This window comes from Musca autumnalis, unplaced genomic scaffold (genome assembly GCF_047663935.1).
Source record: "Musca autumnalis isolate F117 unplaced genomic scaffold, ASM4766393v1 scaffold_5, whole genome shotgun sequence".
Lineage (NCBI taxonomy): Eukaryota > Metazoa > Arthropoda > Insecta > Diptera > Muscidae > Musca > Musca autumnalis.
The window spans coordinates 196,001,503-196,019,967 of NW_027412088.1; positions in this window are offsets into that span (position 1 = coordinate 196,001,503).

Below are 18,465 nucleotides of genomic sequence, written 5' to 3' on the forward strand. Positions count from 1 at the left end.
TGAATTTTTAAGGACTCACTCCAAACAAGAAAACGTGGATTTTTTAAAGAAATTTTAAGGCCCCTTTTCAAACAGGAAAACGTGGATTTTTTAAAGAAATTTTAAAGCCTCTTTTCAAAAAAGAAAACGTGGATTTTTAAAGAAATTTTAAGGCCTCACTCCAAACAAGAAAACGTGGATTTTTTAAAGAATTTTTAAAGACTCTCTTTAAAAAAGAGAACGTGGATTTTTTAAAGAATTTTCAAGGCCTCACTCCAAACAAGAAAACGTGGATTTTTTAAAGAATTTTTAAAGACTCTCTTTAAAAAAGAGAACGTGGATTTTTTAAAGAATTTTTAAGGACTCTTTTTAAAAAAGAAACCGTGAATTTTTTTTAAAGAATTTTAGGCCATAACAAGAAAACGTGGATTTTTTAAAGAATTTTTAAGGACTCTTTTTAAAAAAGAAACCGTGAATTTTTTTTAAAGAATTTTAGGCCATAACAAGAAAACGTGGATTTTTTAAAGAATTTTTAAGGACTCTCTTTAAAAAAGAAAACGTGGATTTTTTTAAAAAATTTTTAAGGACTCTCTTTAAAAAAGAAAACGTGGATTTTTTAAAGAATTTTTAAGGACTCTCTTTAAAAAAGAAAACGTGGATTTTTTAAAGAATTTTTAAGGACTCTCTTTAAAAAAGAAAACGTGAATTTTTTAAAGAATTTTTAAGGACTCTCTTTAAAAAAGAAAACGTGAATTTTTTAAAGAATTTTAAGGCCATAACAAGAAAACGTTGATTTTTTTTAAGAGTTATTAGGGACTCATTAAGCCAAGAAAACGTCGATTTTTTTTTTTAATTTTAGGGGCTCCCTTAAGCCAAGAAAACGTGATCTTTTTAAAGAATTTTTAAGAGTTCTCTGCAAATAAGAAAACGTGGATTTTTTAAAGAATTTTTAAGGCCTTCCTCCAAACAAGAAAACGTGGATTTATTTTTAAAGAATTTTAAGGCCTCACTCCAAACAAGAAAACGCAGATTTTTTTTAAAGAATTTTAAGGCCTCACTCCAAACAAGAAAACGCGAATTTTTTTTAAATTTTAAGGCCTCCCTCCCAGCAAGAAAACGTGATTTTTTAAAGAATTTTTTAAGCTTCCCTCCAAACAAGAAAACTTAGATTTTTTAAAGAATTTGTATGGCCTCCCTTAAGCCAAGAAAACGTGGATTTTTTAAAGAATTTTTATGGCCACCTTAAAGCCGGGAAAACGTGGACTTTTTAAAGAATTTTTATGGCCACCTTAAAGCCGGGAAAACGTGGACTTTTTAAAGAATTTTTATGGCCTTCCTTAAGCCAAGAAAACGTGGATTTTTTAAAGATTTTTTATGGCCTCCCTTAAGCCAAAAAACGAGAATTTTAAAAAAAAGTTAAGCCCTCCTTTTAAACAAGGAAACGTGGATTTTTAGGGCCTCCCTTAAGCCAAGAACACGATAATTTTAAAAAAATTTTAAGGCCTCCCTCCAAACAAGAAAACGTGGATTATTTAAGAATTTTTCAAGAACACGTGATTTTTTTAAAGAATTTTTAAGAAAACGGTGATTTATTAAAGATTAAGCCAAGAAAACGTAAATTTTTAAGACCTCCCTTCAAAATAAGAAAACGTGTATTTTTTAAGTAATTTTTAAGGCCTCTCTCCAAAAAAAAACTAGATTTTTTAAAGAATTTTTAAGGCCTCCCTCCAAAAAAGAAAACGTGGATTTTTTAAAGAATTTTTAAGGTCTCTCTCCAAACAAGAAAACGTGGATTTTTAACGAATTTTTAAGGCCTCTCTCCAAACAAGAAAATTTGGATTTTTTAAAGAAATTTTTAAGGCCTCCCTTCCAACAAGAAAACGTGGATTTTTTAAAGAATTATTAAGGCCTCCCTCCAAACAAGAAAACGTGGATATTTTAAAGAATTTTTAAGGCCTCCCTCCCAACAAGAAAACGTGGATTGTTTAAAGAATTTTTAAGGCCTCCCTCCAAACAAGAAAACGTGGATATTTTAAAGAATTTTTAAGGCTTCCCTCCCAACAAGAAAACGTCAATTTTTAAGGCCTCCCTTCAAACAAGAAAGTTTTAATGAATTTTAAAGGCCTCCTTCGCAACAAGAAAACTTCGATTTTTTACGGAAATTTTAAGGCCTCTGTCCAAAAAAGAAAACGTGGATTTATTCAGAATTTTACAGGGCATTCCTTAAGCTAAGAAAACGTGATTTTTTTTAAAGAAATTTCAAGGCCTCTCTCCAAATAAGAAAACTTGAATTTTTTAACGAATTTTTAGGGCCTCCCTCCAAACAAAAAAATGTGGATTTTTAATGAATTTTTAAAGACTCCCTCCCAACAAGATAACGTGGATTTTGTTAAAGAAATTTTTAGGGCCTCCCTTAAGCCAAGAAAACGTGAATTTTTAAAGAATTTTAAGGACTCCCTCCAAGCAAGAAAACGTGGATTTGTTTAAAGATTTTTACAACCTCTCTCCAAACAAAAAACGTAGATTTGTTAAAGAATTTTTAAGGCCCCTTTTTAAACAAGAAAACGTGAATAATTTTAAAGACATATTAAGGCCTCTCTTTTATTTTTTAATAAATTTTTAAGGCATCTTTTCAAACAAGAAAACGTGGATTTTTTAAAGAAATTTTAGCGCCTCCTTTAAGCCGAGAACCCGTGAATTTTTAAGGCCTCCTTCCCAACAAGGTCTCTCTCCGAACAAGAAAACGTGGATATTTTTAAAGATTTTTTAAGGCGTCTCTCCAAACAACAAAACGTGGATATTTTTTAAGAATTTTTAAGGCCTCCCTCCAAACAAGAAAACGTTAATTTTTAAAGAATTTTTAAGAAAACGTTGATTTTTTAAAGACTATTTAGGGCCTCCATTAAGCCAAGAAAACGTGAATTTTTAAGACCTCGCTCCGAAATAAGAAAACGCGGAATTTTTAAAGAATTTTCAAGGCCTCCCTCCCAACAAGAAAACGTGGATTTTTTAAAGAATTTGGAAGGCCTCTCCAAACAAGAAAACGAGGATTTTTTAAAGAATTTTAAAAGCCACCCTCCCAACAAGAAAACTTCGATTTTTTAAAGAATTATTAAGGCCTCCCTACCAACAAGAAAACGTGGATTTTTTAAAGAATTTTTAGGGCCTCTCTCCAAGCAGGAAAACATGGATTTTTCTAAAGAATTTTTAAGCCCTCTTTGATGCCTCCCTCCAAACAAGACAACGTGAATTTTTTGAAGAATTTTCAGGGCCTTCCTCAAGCCCAGAAAACGTGAATTTTTTAAAGAATTTTAGGTCCTCCCTTAACCCAAAAAAAATTGGATTTTTTTTAAATAATTTTTAGGGATGCCCTTAAGCCAAGAAAACGCGGATTTTTTAAAGAATTTTTAAGGTCATCCTCAAACCAAGGAATCGTGTATCTTTTAAAGAATTTTTAAGACCATCGTACCAAGAAAACTTGAATTTTTTAAGCCAAGAAAATTTTTGGGGGTTTTAGTGTCTCCCATAAGCCAAGAAAACGTGAATTTTTAAGGCCTTCCTCTAAACAAGAAAATGTGATTTTTTAAAGAATTTTTTAGGCATCTCCACAAACAAGAAAATAGTTTTAAGGACTACCTCCAAACAAGCCCAGAAAGCGTGTAGTTTTTAAGAATTTTAAGGCCTCTCTGAAACCAAGAAAAGCACACAGATGTTGGCCAACTTGTAGAAGAGCTATAGGCTCAAAATGGGGTTTTAATCCTAGAATGATACACTGGTTATACAGAAGCGTAATAAGACCTATTCTTACTTACGCATCTTTTGTATGGCGGACAGCTATGGACAAAAATTAAATGTGAAAAGATTGCAAAGAGTCCTAAGCATTAGCGGGGCGATGAGGACTACACCAACTAGGGCTTTAGAGACAATTCTATTTGTCCACCCGACAGAAATACAGGTTAGGTATGAAGCAGCCATCGAAGCTATAAGACTTAAAGCGATGAGCAAGTGGATCGAAAGAGACCACCAAAGCATATTACGGGTCACAACGGGCGAATCTATAAATCAAATAGTATCGGACCGGATACTTGAATCAAGTGAAGTAGCTCTGTGTGAAGTTCTAAAACCGGACAGAGATATGTGGATCGATGGAACCCTAGCACAGATTCCCGCTGGAAGCTGCGGGTTTACGGACGGGGCTGTATTAGGGGGAGAACGGGACTGGGTCTTTGTATCGCAGACACGGAAACGAGGATCTCCCTTCGGCTGCCGGATCATAACACGGTCCTCCAAGCCGAAATCCGAGCGATCACAGAATGTCTGAACTGGTTTCACTCACAGTTAACATCCTGACGGATAGTAAAGCAGCAATTAGAGCTATAACAAGTAAGGCAACAACATCTAAACTGTCTTAGAGTGTAAAAAAATTAACGACTATTCCCATTATAGGTCGGTAAACATTATATGGGTACCAGGACACATAGGGATTACAGGAAACGAAGTAGCAAAGTCCTTAGCAAAACATTCCAGGGAGCTACCTACAGTAAGTCTAGGCAATGCCAAGCCTTTAAAGGCGGCGCGTATAGAACTAAAAGCTTGGGCAAAGAATGCTCATATATCCCTATGGAATAATCAGGGAAAGGGAAAAACTACAAAAATCTTATGGGGAAACCCAGACCAGGACAAAACAAGTAACCTCCTAGTGATGAGTAAAAAAGATATCTGTAGGCTGATTGGTGTCCTTACAGGGCATCTAGGACTACAAGCGCATCTGCACAGAATAGGCTGTGCAGAGAATAGTGAATGCAGGGCATGTGGCGGGGACGACGAAACGTCGCAACACTATCTCTGCCACTGCCAGGCCTTCACAAGCTTGAGAACCCAACTAATGGCAAACGACATATTTATAAGACTCGACCATATCAAGGACATCGGGTTCAAAAATTTGAGGGACTACATAAATGGGACGGAAATTCTAAAATAATAAAAATGTTTAAACAAACAACAACAACTTCCAGGACACATAAAAATTAGAGCGCACAACAAGCCACTTCAGGCTTAAGTGTATGCCCTTTTTTAAAGGACATGTGGTAATCTTGAATCACCCCTCTTCTCAACCTAACCTAACCTTAGGCAAAAAAAAACTTGGATTTTTTTAAAGAATTTTTAGGGCCTCCCTTAAGCCAAGAAAACATGGATTTTATGCAGCAAATCACATAAAATATAAATGAGGCACCATTGCGTATAAGTGGTGTCAACACGTATACGCTCCTTGAACGTTTTTCTCAATTTGATATTTCCATTGCGATTGATTCAATTTCTTACCACTGTCCATTGTTCAACGATGGCAAACAATTTGCGGTTATTATTTGGTTACATACAGCGACAAGAATGTTAGTTGCAATTACAGTTGTGTTGTAGCTGTAATGGTAGCTTTAGTTCGCAACATTTTGCGGTGGTTGCCATTTGTTTAAATGATTTAGCATGAAATTGTAATTTCCACCATAGCGACAGAGAGAAAACGAATGAGAAGAACACACACATTTAAAAGCTTTGATGCCATGATTAATGTAAAACCTTGTTTTATTATCTTTCACAGTACGTTAGTGGCTTGTGAGCGCACAAAATATATTTGCATATCCTTCTTTGGAAAAATAATCATTTCCTATTGCACGAATGAATTACCTTTTAAGTTTTATTGACTATAATAAAATTTATTTCATATAAATATTGAACAAGATTACACTTTAAATTTATATGATATATGAAATAAAATTATATATGATTTAAAATGATATATGTATAGATATATAGTGCGTATAGTGACTTCAAAAGTTTGTCAAAAAGCTCACATAAAACATTTTCAAATTACTTTGTGTGTGAGCCTTTTTTATCGAATCGTCTTATAATTAAGATTTTATCTAATCTTAGGTAAAAACTCATCAAAATATAATACAGGGATACGAACAGCTCAGGTCCAAACAATGCCTCTCTAAAACAATTTGTCAAAAATAGAACAAGTTCGAAGTTAGACTCTCACAACCGATATGTCTGATGAGCCTCTACCAAAGGCGAAATATGTATGTCACATAGTGGTGGTTGTGTGGCTTCGAATGTTAGGCTTTCCTTTTTCACTTGCAAAAATCATCGGTCATTATGTTCGACTTTAACGAGAAATTAATTAAAATTAATATTGCAAATTTTCAAAGAAATATTTTTTCTTGGGTTAGTGCATACTTCCTGACAAAATGACCCCAAAGCTTTAACAAATCCTATGACTACAAACTGAAATCGTTTGTTGGCACAATAACTATCGAAAGAAATGACTCCCAAAATTAAATGCAGTTCCAATACGGACCATTGGAACTTCCCCTATCGTTCTCTAGGGGAAGCGAAAAATCGTCGTTGTGTGATCGGTTAGCAACGCAATTAGTTTCTCCAGGTTCCGTCGATTTTCGTTAATCTGGAACCTTTTACATTTGATGTTCTGATGTGGGTATGTAGATTTTGATATCAGACATGTTTTCGTCTTGTTCCATCTGTAGTGGAATTCTGTAACTCATTTTTTGAATTACCGACAAAAATCGGTCAAATGAAAACCCAAAATTATGAATCAAAAGTATCAGATTTGAAAATAACACTCCAATTAGAAATAAAAAGGCAAATAATCATATGAAGTAGCTGACTTTTTTGAAATATATAACCATCGCTTCATAGAGTTATTTCCTCAATTTCTTTACAAGAAGTTAAGAATACCAGCAACTACCCTCTTTAAGAAACGCGTTTCAGAATTTGAAACGTCTTGTTACCTTCTACCATCAATGATCTCCTGTTAAACCAAGACATGCGAAGTAACACCTTTAAAAGGTATTTTACAGGTAAAAACTAGGAAATGGGATTTTGATTTGTTTAAAATATGGTTGTGTGACAAATAAATGGAGGTATCTTCGACGTTTTTGAAGATTATATTATCTTAAAAGCACATATAAAGAAATTCTAAGAATAAATATTGTTTCCTGTCAAATGGGGGAGACTCTTGCAACTACCTGCCACAATGGAAGAATATTTGCCCTTTTTTCTCTATCCACAAACAGTAGGATTTGTTTATGCTACAAAAATCCACCACCCTTAGGCAGAAATTTAAACAAAATCACACACTTAACCCATTAATGCCCATTGGCAACTTAAGATGCCAGCTGACTTCTTCTCTTTTTTTGTACTCTGAGAAAGAAGTGGGAATAGGGAATATAAAACTAACTGTATTAACATTAAGTAGACACTTGTTATTTTCAATTGTGCTTTTGTTTCGTTTCAATTGCTTCTTGCGTTTGCATTTTATTGGCTGCTGATTTTCAACCTGTTTCAAAAATCCCATTTCATTTGAGACTGCTGTTTCAAAATGTAAGTTTTTCTATTATAGTAAATAATTTCATAACAAAGTGTGTTTGCATTTAAAGAAATATATCTTGATTATGTTTTAGATCAAAAATATTTAGATTTACTGTTTTGTGCTTAGAGAAATAATGTGTTTTTTAGTGGTGGCAACTTAAGTTGCCAATGGGCACTTACGTAAAGTATTTTGTTATCGGATATTTGTTTTCTGTGAATGTTATTGTAACAGCATATATGTTTAGTTTTTCTACGATCTATGAACTATTCACGTTTTCGTGAATTTTTTAAGTAAAGCTCAATTTGCTAAAAGGCCTCGTGGGTCGTATGATATATCTTGCACAAAAAATTTGTTTCCGGTAAGATGGCTGGACAACGCAGTTGTCACTGTCCTAACAAACTGTTCTTCCCTGGAACCCATTGGAACAGTTTCAAGATACTCAAGACTGCAAAAGAGTCGGATAAATGTAAGAATACCTTTCCCTGTGACTCAATATAATAAATTCATGGGCGGTGTAGATTTATGTGACCAATTTTTATCAAATTATCGCACCACCATACGAACAAAAAAGTGGTGGTGGCCATTTTTCTCTTGGGCGTTTGATATTTGCTGTTTTGAAGGATGGATATTATTTCGAAAAATGGGTCATAATATCCCTTATTTAGAATTTAAAAGACAATTTGCCATGTTCCTTCTAAAATCATACGGAGCATTGGCAACCAAAGCCGGTCGATCATCTTCTAGCCAAAAAAATGTTACAGACAATATTCCCTTTGACAAAAAGGACCATATAATCATAAAAGGGGACTCGAAATACCGCCGATGAAAAGAGAGTAATGGCCGTACCATTTTTATATGCAAAAAAATGTAATATTCCCTTCACCCTAACGAATGTTTTTCGAATTACCATACAAATAAAAAATAATATAATAATATATGTAATTCTTATACTTGAAATGAATAAAGCTTTGTGTTCAAACTGAATATACATACGTATTTTCAATATGTAACCTATGTGCCCAATGGCAACTTAAGTTGCCGGGTGAAAACTCCCACCAACCCTTGTTTTTTTCACAAAGTTGCTGAACAAAGTATGTTTCTTGACCACTAGGGACTCCGTGTACCAAATTTCAGGCCGAAATTCCAACAAAAAAAATCTGGGCATTAATGGGTTAATAATATAGCACAGAACGCCCTTGAAACGTTCTGAAAATTCTGATTGCCTGGAAAAAAAAAGACATTACGTCTTGACATTTATGGTAGCTAATAAATTTTGAAATTAATTACGACATATAAAGTGTTGTTCTTTTCGAAAATTTAACTAATGGAACGTTTAGACTAAACGCTAAACGTACTCTAAGTTACCTTTATAAGTTGTAAGTTATAATCAAAAATATGATTTTTCATTTTCCCCACATTTTGACAACACAAGTCGAAAAAATCTTAGAAATTCTAAATCTTCATGTGAATAAATGACTTGTATCTTCCTAGAAATCATAATTACTTGGTAAAACATGCTATTTATTCTTGACATTTTTATTGGGTAATAAAATAAATCGTGATTAATGGACTTTATGCAAATATTGCCTTACGTCTCCTATTGTATTATTTCTATAATTCCTTCCCACTGTCAACTTTAATTTTTGTTTTTAATAGGCCTCAAAAGTTGCCTCAAGTGCCAAAATGTTTCGTATCTCCTAGATATTGTTAACCAACACCAGGGTAACATGAAATTCTTTGCCACTGTTGCAAACGTTGGAAACTCCTTAAAAGTTGGGTACAATTTGGTTACTCATAAGGTTGTACTAAGGCAAAATTTGTATACCATTCCTTACAATACAATTACTCAAATCAAGTTTTCTTTCAAGTATCTTTAGAAAAAATGAGCAGAACTTCTTAAACTTTCTTAATATCCTATTGACATTTTTATGGTCAATAAATCATATACAAATATATACTCGTACTATGACTTCGTTCAGAAAATCCTACCATCGAAAACCTTTTAACATGAAACTTGCTTGATTAGTTCAAAATTTTTATTAATTTCTTTAAAAAAATTGAAAAAAACTCCTTTAACGACTTGCGGTTCTTACAGCAATATAAGGAAATGTTTATTCGGACAATTGATATATACTGTGTAACAAAACCTCTTAGTGGTCATAGGAATTTCGACAATTCGGGTCATAAAAATCAACCGGAAATCTCTAGAAACTTTCCAATCATTCTCGTTGCTTGGTTGGATGTTATTTCTTGACATTTTTATGGCTAATAAATCATTTCAAGTGCTATCACAGTTAAAATACGAAAGAGGTATGCACTTGAGTATTTTTATACCCTACACCACTATGTGGGGAGGGTATTATAAGTTGGTTTTGGCCAAAAAGTTTGTAACGCATCGAAATAATGGTCGTAGACCCATACTTATATATACCAAAATGAATGTCTCGACGAGCTGAGTCGATCTGGCTATCTGTGTCCGTCCGTCAGTCCGTCCGTCCGTCCGTCTGTCCATCTAAACCTTGTAATCACGCTACAGGTCGCAATTTTGATCGGATCGTCACGAAATTTTGGATATTGATGGGGGTCCCGGAGGGGAAGAAGCCTATTGATTTTGGTGATGGTCGGATAATATTTAGGGGTCGGAAAGGGCAAAAAACTTAGGTGGATAAAAAGACAACGTTTTTTTCCAAAGCGAATATCTCAGCTTCTATATGGGGTATACCAAAAGCAAAACCTGACAATGAAAGTAGAAAATATAACCTTTCTAATGATGTAAAGTTGGTGCTCTTAGGTGATCAAACAACGAAGATATCACAATACTAGCAAATAAAACCCAGATTTTCATTTTTGCGATTTTAATTATATTGACGAATATTACAGCTTTGGTTGGAAACTTTCCAAAAACAAAGCCTGACTATGAAAGTAGAAGATCCCGTCTTTACAATGATGTAAACTAAGTCGGCGTAGGTAACCAAATAACGGAGATATAGCAATAGTCGGCAATACATCCCATTTATCCATTTTTTTGAATTCAAGCTACAGGTCCCAATTTTGATCGAATCGTCACGAAATTTTGAGGGTTAATGGGGGTCTCACAGAGGTAGAAGCCTATTGATTTTGGCGATGGTCGGATAATATTTAGGGGTCGGAATGGGCAAAAAACTTATTTGGAGAAAACTCAACATTTTATTTTAAAGCCAATATCTCTGTTTCTTTAAGAGGTGTATCAAAAGCAAAACATGGCAAGGAAAGTAGATAATATCACCTTTACAATGATGTAAAGTAGGTTGTCGTAGCTGCTCAAACAACAGAGATATCGCAATAGTCGGTAATGCATCCCATTTTCCGATTTTTTTGTAATCACGCTACAGGTCGCAATTTTGATCGGATCGTCACGAAATTTTGGGGGTTAATGGGGATCCCACAGAGGAAGAAGCCTACTGATTTTAATGATGGTCGGATAATATTAACGGGTCGGAATGGGCAAAAACTTATTTGGAGAATGGTCAACGTTTTATTTCAAAGCCAATATCTCTGTTTCTTTAAGAGGTGTATCAAAAGCAAAACATGGCAAGGAAAGTAGATAATATCACCTTTACAATGATGTAAAGTAGGTTGTCGTAGCTGCTCAAACAACAGAGATATCGCAATAGTCGGTAATGCATCCCATTTTCCGATTTTTTTGTAATCAAGCTACAGGTCGCAATTTTGATCGTCACGAAGTTTTTGGAATTGTATGCGGGTCCCACAGAGGAAGTTTTTTTCTTATGCGAATATTTCCGCTTTTAGTAGGAGTATTCCAAAAAGAAAGCCTGCCAATGGAAAAAGAAAAGATGTCCTTATGCACAGGGGTAGTGGTGTAGGGTATCACATGGTCGGCCCCGTCTCGACTATAGCCTTTGCTCACTTGTTATTTTTACCAGGGTCAACCCAAAATATAATAATCTGCCTCATTTCTCTCGGTGGTTGCATACATTTTGGCAAAAAAATGTCATAAAAATAGATCCTTCTTAGAAGCCACTTAGAAAAATAATTCTAGTTGCCTGGTAAATTCATGATGTCATTTCTTGAAATTTTTATGGCTAATTTAAATTGCTATCCCAGAAATACTATTTTGTTCGGAGACAGAAAAACCTATTCAAAAGTACTCATAAAAAAAAAATACTTGGTACCTCCTGGTATTACCAGGAATACATATCATATTGTGAAAATATTCTTCCAAACACGAAAGAGCTCCCTAAGATTTTCTTAAGTATTTTTTTCTTCATACCGCGGGCTGCACAAAGTACTAAAACCTACCTCAATGCAAGGGTACTTAACACCTCAGTTCAACGTCGCTGTATTTTCGTAACAACACTTCTCTTGGTGGTTGAAAACATTTTGAGAAAAAATTCATAAGAATCCACCCTTCTTAACAGCCGCCAGGAAAAATCATAAAAAACAGAAAGTCTTGAAACATTCGAAAAATTCATTTGGTTTTTATTCCACATACAAAAAACAACGGATTCTTCCCTTTATTAATGCTTGTCTCAGCCAATTTTCTTCGAACGACTTGAAAATTGTATCACTTATTTTACGCCACTTCTACTTCAAAATAAAACAATAAAATAAATTATTCAATTTCTGGGAATTTGGTTGGTAACGAAAATTGAGAGCTGTTTATACCTTACACCATACTGTGGTAAGGGGTATTATGTCTTTGTGCGTTTGTATGTAACATACAAAAGAAAACCAAATAGACCCATAGTTCCTTTTGGGGATATACATATAATCACTTTCTGAGTCGATTTATGCATGTCTGTCCGTCCGTCTGTCCATGTATATTTGTTCGTCCGATTCAGCTGAAAATTGGGGACTACAAGTTTTCCAGCCATAGGAAGAACGCTATTGCTTTTGGTGAAAATCGGTTCAGATTTGGATATAGCTCCCATATATATTTTTGGCCGATTTGACGTATTTGCCGCACCAAACACCCTATATACGTCCGATTTTGATAAAATTTGGAATGTTTGACTGAATTCGGTCTAGAAATAAGCGTTCCAAATTATATCGAAATTGATTCAGATTTGGACATAGCTCCCATATATATTTTCGCCCGATTTCACGTATTTGCTGCACCAAACACGATTTTAATGAAATTTGGAATGTGTGACTGAATTCGGTCTAGAAATAAGTGTTCTAAATTATATCGAAATCGGTTCAGATTTGGGCATAGCTCTCATATATATTTTCGCCCGATTTCGCGTATTTGCTGCACCAAACACGTTATATAAGTCCGATTTCAATGAAATTTGGAATGTGTGACTGAATTCAGTCTACAAATAAGCGTTCCAAATTATATCGAAATCGATTCAGATTTGGATATAGCTCCCATATATATTTTCGGCCGATTTCGCGTATTTGCTGCACCAAACACGCTATATAAGTCCGATTTCAATGAAATTTGGAATGTGTGACTAAATTTGGTCTGGAAATAAATGTGCCAAATTATATCGAAATCGGTTAAGATTTGGATTTAGCTCCCATATATATTTTACATATTCACAGTGGTGTAGGGCATGGTATAAGTAAAGAGGTAGATTTAAATGAAAAAAATCTATAGAACCCTTGTTTTTCCTGAATTCCTAAAACTTCAAAATTAAGCAACAAGTGGGTTTGTTTACAACACCAATTTTGAGCATTTTATAAAAATCGCGAAAAATGAATGAAGGACCAATGTTTCTCCGCATAATCAAGTTGCGGATATGATAAAATGTTTGTTTCAATGATAACCTGACGAATTATTTCCATACAAATGTTCCAAAAATAATTTTAAAAATCATTGAATTCGATTGTTTTTAAAATTGTTTGGCATTTTATTCAAACACCACACACACATACACAGTTTGTGTTTATTGTTTTGAAGTTTTAGGAATACTCGAATGAAAAAATTTAAATTGACATAAAGCTTTGGTTAACCTTTCTTATTAAACCATGGTGTAGGGTAACATATAGTCGGCCCCACCCGACTTTGATCCTTTCCTTACTGGTTTTACATTTTACAACTTTTTGCTGGGTAACCATCTTTATGGAGATTTATTTGATTTATGAGGATTTTATTTGAATTTAACAAAATTTGAAACTGTTTGGATTAACATAAGCCTGTTATATGTAAACCTACTGTAACACCTCAAATAAAACAAGGAAAAAAGTTGCCTTAAAAATGGCAAAAAGTCAAAATTTAGTTAAGAATAATGCAGTAACACTTGATTTACATATTTATTATGTAATTTCTGTATAAGAAATTAAGAATACCAGAATAGTTCCCTCTTTAAGAAATCTGTTTCAGAATTTGAGACGTCTTGCTACTTTCTACCAACAATGATCTCCTGTTATGGCTTTTGTGTTATCTTAAAAGCAAACATAAATACATAGTAGGAACATTTATACTTTCCTCCAAATTAGGGGTGACTCATACCACTACCTGCCACAATGGGAGATTAGTTGTCTTTTTCTCTATCCACAAACACTAGGATTAGTTTATTGAAAAATTAAGCAACCCTCTTTGGATGAAATTAAAAAAAACACACACTTAATAACGCAGAACGTCTTGAAACGTTCCGAAAATTCTGGTTGCCTGGAAAAAGAAGACGTTACGCCTTGACATTTATGGTGGCTAATAAATCTTGAGTTACGTGATTAAATATTTTTTTTTTTTTTTTCTAAAGCAACTTTTAGACAACTCCATCTTAGTTTCTTTGACGTAAAATGTATAAACGGATATGTTAAAAAAATTTAAATAGATCCAATGTTACGATAATAAACGCTAGTCTTAACATACTCTCAGTTACCTTTAGAAGTTGCAAGATATATGTACATACATATGTCAATATAATGCGTTGAAATGAATCATTACGTGCCCGAAGCATTTTTCCATTTTCCCACATATTGACAACACAAGTCCATAAAATCCACCCTCCGAAAAATAATCATAGAAGAACAAAATCTGCATGCGAAAAAACAAAAGCCTTGAAACTTTCTAAAAATCATAGTTTCTTGGTAAAACATGACATTATTTCGTGACATTTTTATTGGGTAATCAAAAATAAATATTGAATAATGAAATTTTGGCAAATATAGCCTCACTTCTCCTAAAATGTTCTGATTCAGACGCCACAAAAGTAGCCTTAAGTGTCGAAATGGTGAGTATCTCCTAGATATTATTAACCAATATCAGGGTAATATGAAATTCTTCGCTACTGTTTTTTTTTTTTTCAAAAATTATGAAGGGTATTGAAAGTTCAGAAAAGGTTTGATAACTCATAAGAAAGGCTGTACTGAGGCAAATTTTGTATACCATTTTTAATAATACAAGTGCTAATACCAAGTCATCTTTAAAGTACCTTTGGAAAAAAAAAATTATCGGAACGTCTTGAGACTTTCTTAACATTCTCGTTGCCTGGTAAAATGGGGATTTATTTCTTGACATTTTTATGGTCAATAAATTTTGTGAGGTATTTGTGACATTTTTATGACTAATATAATTTTAAAAATGATTTGGTTCGGAAACTTCAAAAAATAGTTGATACCATCTGGAAATACCAGGGATACATGTCTACTTGTGCCATTTTTTCCAAACACGCTATAGGTTCGCTTTTAAGATGTTGTTGAGTATTTTTATTTTTACCAGGGGTAACCGATAATATTATAACCTGCCTCAACTCAAAGGTCCGTGTATTAATTCGAGATAGCTATATTTTCAAAACCACACATTTCTTGGTAGTTAAATGAATTTTGACAAAAAATTTTTTTTTGGATTTTTAACCTTCTTAGAAACCACCAGTAAAATTCATAAAAAACAGAAAGGCTTGAAACATTCGAAATGTTCATAAGGTTCTTATTCCACATACAATACACAACGGATTCTTCCCTTTTAGTGCTCTTATCTTAGCCAATATATTCCGATCGACTTGAAAAATTTATCACTTATTTTACGCCGCTTTTACTTCAAACTTAAACAATTAAGTAAACAACTTTGTGCAGATTTATTTGATTTATTAGGATTTTATTTTAATTTAACAAAATTTGAAACTGTTTGGATTAACATAAGCCTGTTATATGTAAACCTACTGTAACACCTCAAATAAAACCCGTAGAAAAGTTTCTTAAAAAGGTCAAAAAGTCAAAATTTAGCTAAGAATAATGCAGTAAAACTTGATTTACATATTTATTATGTAATTTCTGTATAATAAATTAAGAATACCAGAATAGTTCCCTCTTTAAGAAATCTGTTTCAGAATTTGAAACGTCTTGCTACTTTTTATCAACAATGATCTCCTGTTATGGCAAGACATTCGTAGTAACACCTTTAAAATACATTTTACAGGTAAAAACTAGGAAATGCGATTTCATTTTGGTTCAAGATGTGTTTTATAATTGTTTTGTGAAGAATGGAGGTATCTTCGGCGTTTTTGAAGATTATGGTGTGTTATCTTAAAAGCAAACATAAATAATAGGAACAGCTAAAGCAACATTTAGACTACTCCATTTTAGTTTCTTTGACGTAAAATGTATAAACGGATCTGTTAAAAAAATTTAAATAGATCCAATGTTACGATAATAAACGCTAGTCTTAACATACTCTCAGTTACCTTTAGAAGTTGCAAGATATACATACATATGTCAATATAATGCGTTGAAATGAATCATTACGTGCCCGAAGCATTTTTCCCATTTTCCCACATATTGACAACACAAGTCCATAAAATCCACCGTCCGAAAAATAATACAAAATCTGCATGTGAAAAAACAAAAGCCTTGAATCTTTCTAAAAATCATAGTTTCTTGATAAAACATGTCATTATTTCGTGACATTTTTATTGGGTAATAAAATAAATATTGATTAATGAAATTTAGGCAAATATAGCTTCACTTCTCCAAATGTTCTGATTTTCTTCAGACGCCTCAAACGTAGCCTTAAATGTCGAAAAGGGTGAGTATCTCTTATATATTATTAATCGATATCAGGGTAACATGAAATTCTTCGCTACTGTTTTTTGTTTTCAAAAATAATGGAGGCTATGGAAAGTTCAGAAAAGGTTTGGTTACTCATAAGAAAGGCTGTACTGAGGCAAATTTTGTATACCATTTTTAATAATACAAGTGCTAATACCAAGTCTTCTTTAAAGTACCTTTGGAAAAAATTATCGGAACGTCTTGAGACTTTCGTAACATTCTCGTTGCCTGGTAAAATTTGTATGGTTAATAAATCATATGTTAAGATTTCGTTCCGAAATATATTATCAGCGGAATATATATACTCTCTTGAAAATTTCTTAAAATTCTCTTTGCTTAGGTTAATAAATGGGTTTTGAAATTCTAATGCAGTTGTCGATGCCTCTGAAAATTACGAGAAAACTTTGCATTCTATGTCTAGGTTAGAAAATATTAGTAAAAGGAAATCATGATATTTTGTACCATTTTTTTTATTAGAATTGTGGCGGTGCCTTAAAGATTAGGACATTTTATTTTATGGTGGTTATAGGAATTTCGACAATACCGGCCACAAAAGCCTGGTAAAATAATGATGGTATTTGTGATATTTTTATGACTAATATAATTTTAAACGGAGACTTCAAAAAATAGTTGATACCATCTGGAAATACCAGGGATACATGTCTACTTGTGCCATTTTTTTTTTTTTCAAATAAGACAGATGTTCGTTTTTAAGATGTTGTTAAGTATTTTTATTTTTACCAGGGGTAACCGATAATATTATAACCTGCCTCAACTGAATGGTCCGTGCCATATTCATTCGAGATAGCTTCATTTTCATAACTACACCTTTCTTAGTAGTTAAAAATACATTTTAACAAGAAAAGTCATAAAAATCCACCCTTCTTAGAAGCCACTAGGAAAAATCATAAAAAAAACAGAAAGTCTTGAAACATTCGAAAAGTTCATTAGGTTTCTATTCCACATACAAAACACAACGGATTCTTCCCTTTTAATTCTTATCCCAGCCAATAGAACATTGGTGGCGTTTTTTTATTGGGATAGCTGTTACAACTTTGATTTTTCAAAATAGTCTGGCTTAATCCCATTGTTGTTGTTTAATATTTTAAAACAACTAATTTATTAGTGAAAAAGGTTTGGCATTGTTCGCCAAATGGTAAGGCAGGGAGGAATAGTTTCGATTCTAGCCACAGGATCTCATCAGTTTCCTTGTTTCTTGTTTGTGGATACTCTTCATCGAAGTTATTTTTCAATAACTTCTTCAACAAAAAACGTTTTATACCCAAACATCAATCGTCAGCTCGAAGTATAAATGTGAACCAAGAAAAAACTTCAATGAGAAGTTTTTCCTTGGCAACCTCACACAACCCCGACGATCGTCTTGAAATAAAAGAATAAACAAATTATTTAATTTTTGGGAATTTGCAAGTGGTTTGTAAGGCAAGTTACTAGAGCTTTTAGCCGCGATAACCACCTCTATGCTGATTTATGACAAAAAACAAAATTCAACTAAAACAAGTAAAAAAGTATCAGTCGGCTTTGCCGACAGAGATATACCCTCAGCCTGTGTATATTGAAACAAAATTGTTTCCAAAAAAACGCATGTATTTAGGGAGTTTTAAAAATTTTGGGCGTTTGAACTGACAAAAATGTTGATTAGGATTTAATATCAAAAGTTTTGCGGAGGGGATACTAAAAAGAATGGATCTCCAGCCACTACATATGGTACCATAGGGGTTTTTTAGAACTTCAGGGATGTTTGCTCAAGAAGTATGAACTTGCCCCTGAAACAACTTTTACCATCGCAATTGAGGCAGCAATGCAAGTTGCTTCAACAAAAATCAAAGTGATTCGAAAGCAGGTCTTAAAGTGAACATGTATCCGAAATTTTGAGTGGGAGGTACCGGATGGAGTGGACAAATATAGTCCATATTTGAACCTGACCTATATCTGGTGGATATATTAGGATGTGTAAACTATGGACCAATTCGGCCACTCTCTTCAAGAGTTATCGTACGCACAATTTTTCCGAACATTTTTGAAATTTTGTGGGGGACGTACCTGAAGGAGTGGACCGATATGACTTATCTTCGAACTTAAACTAT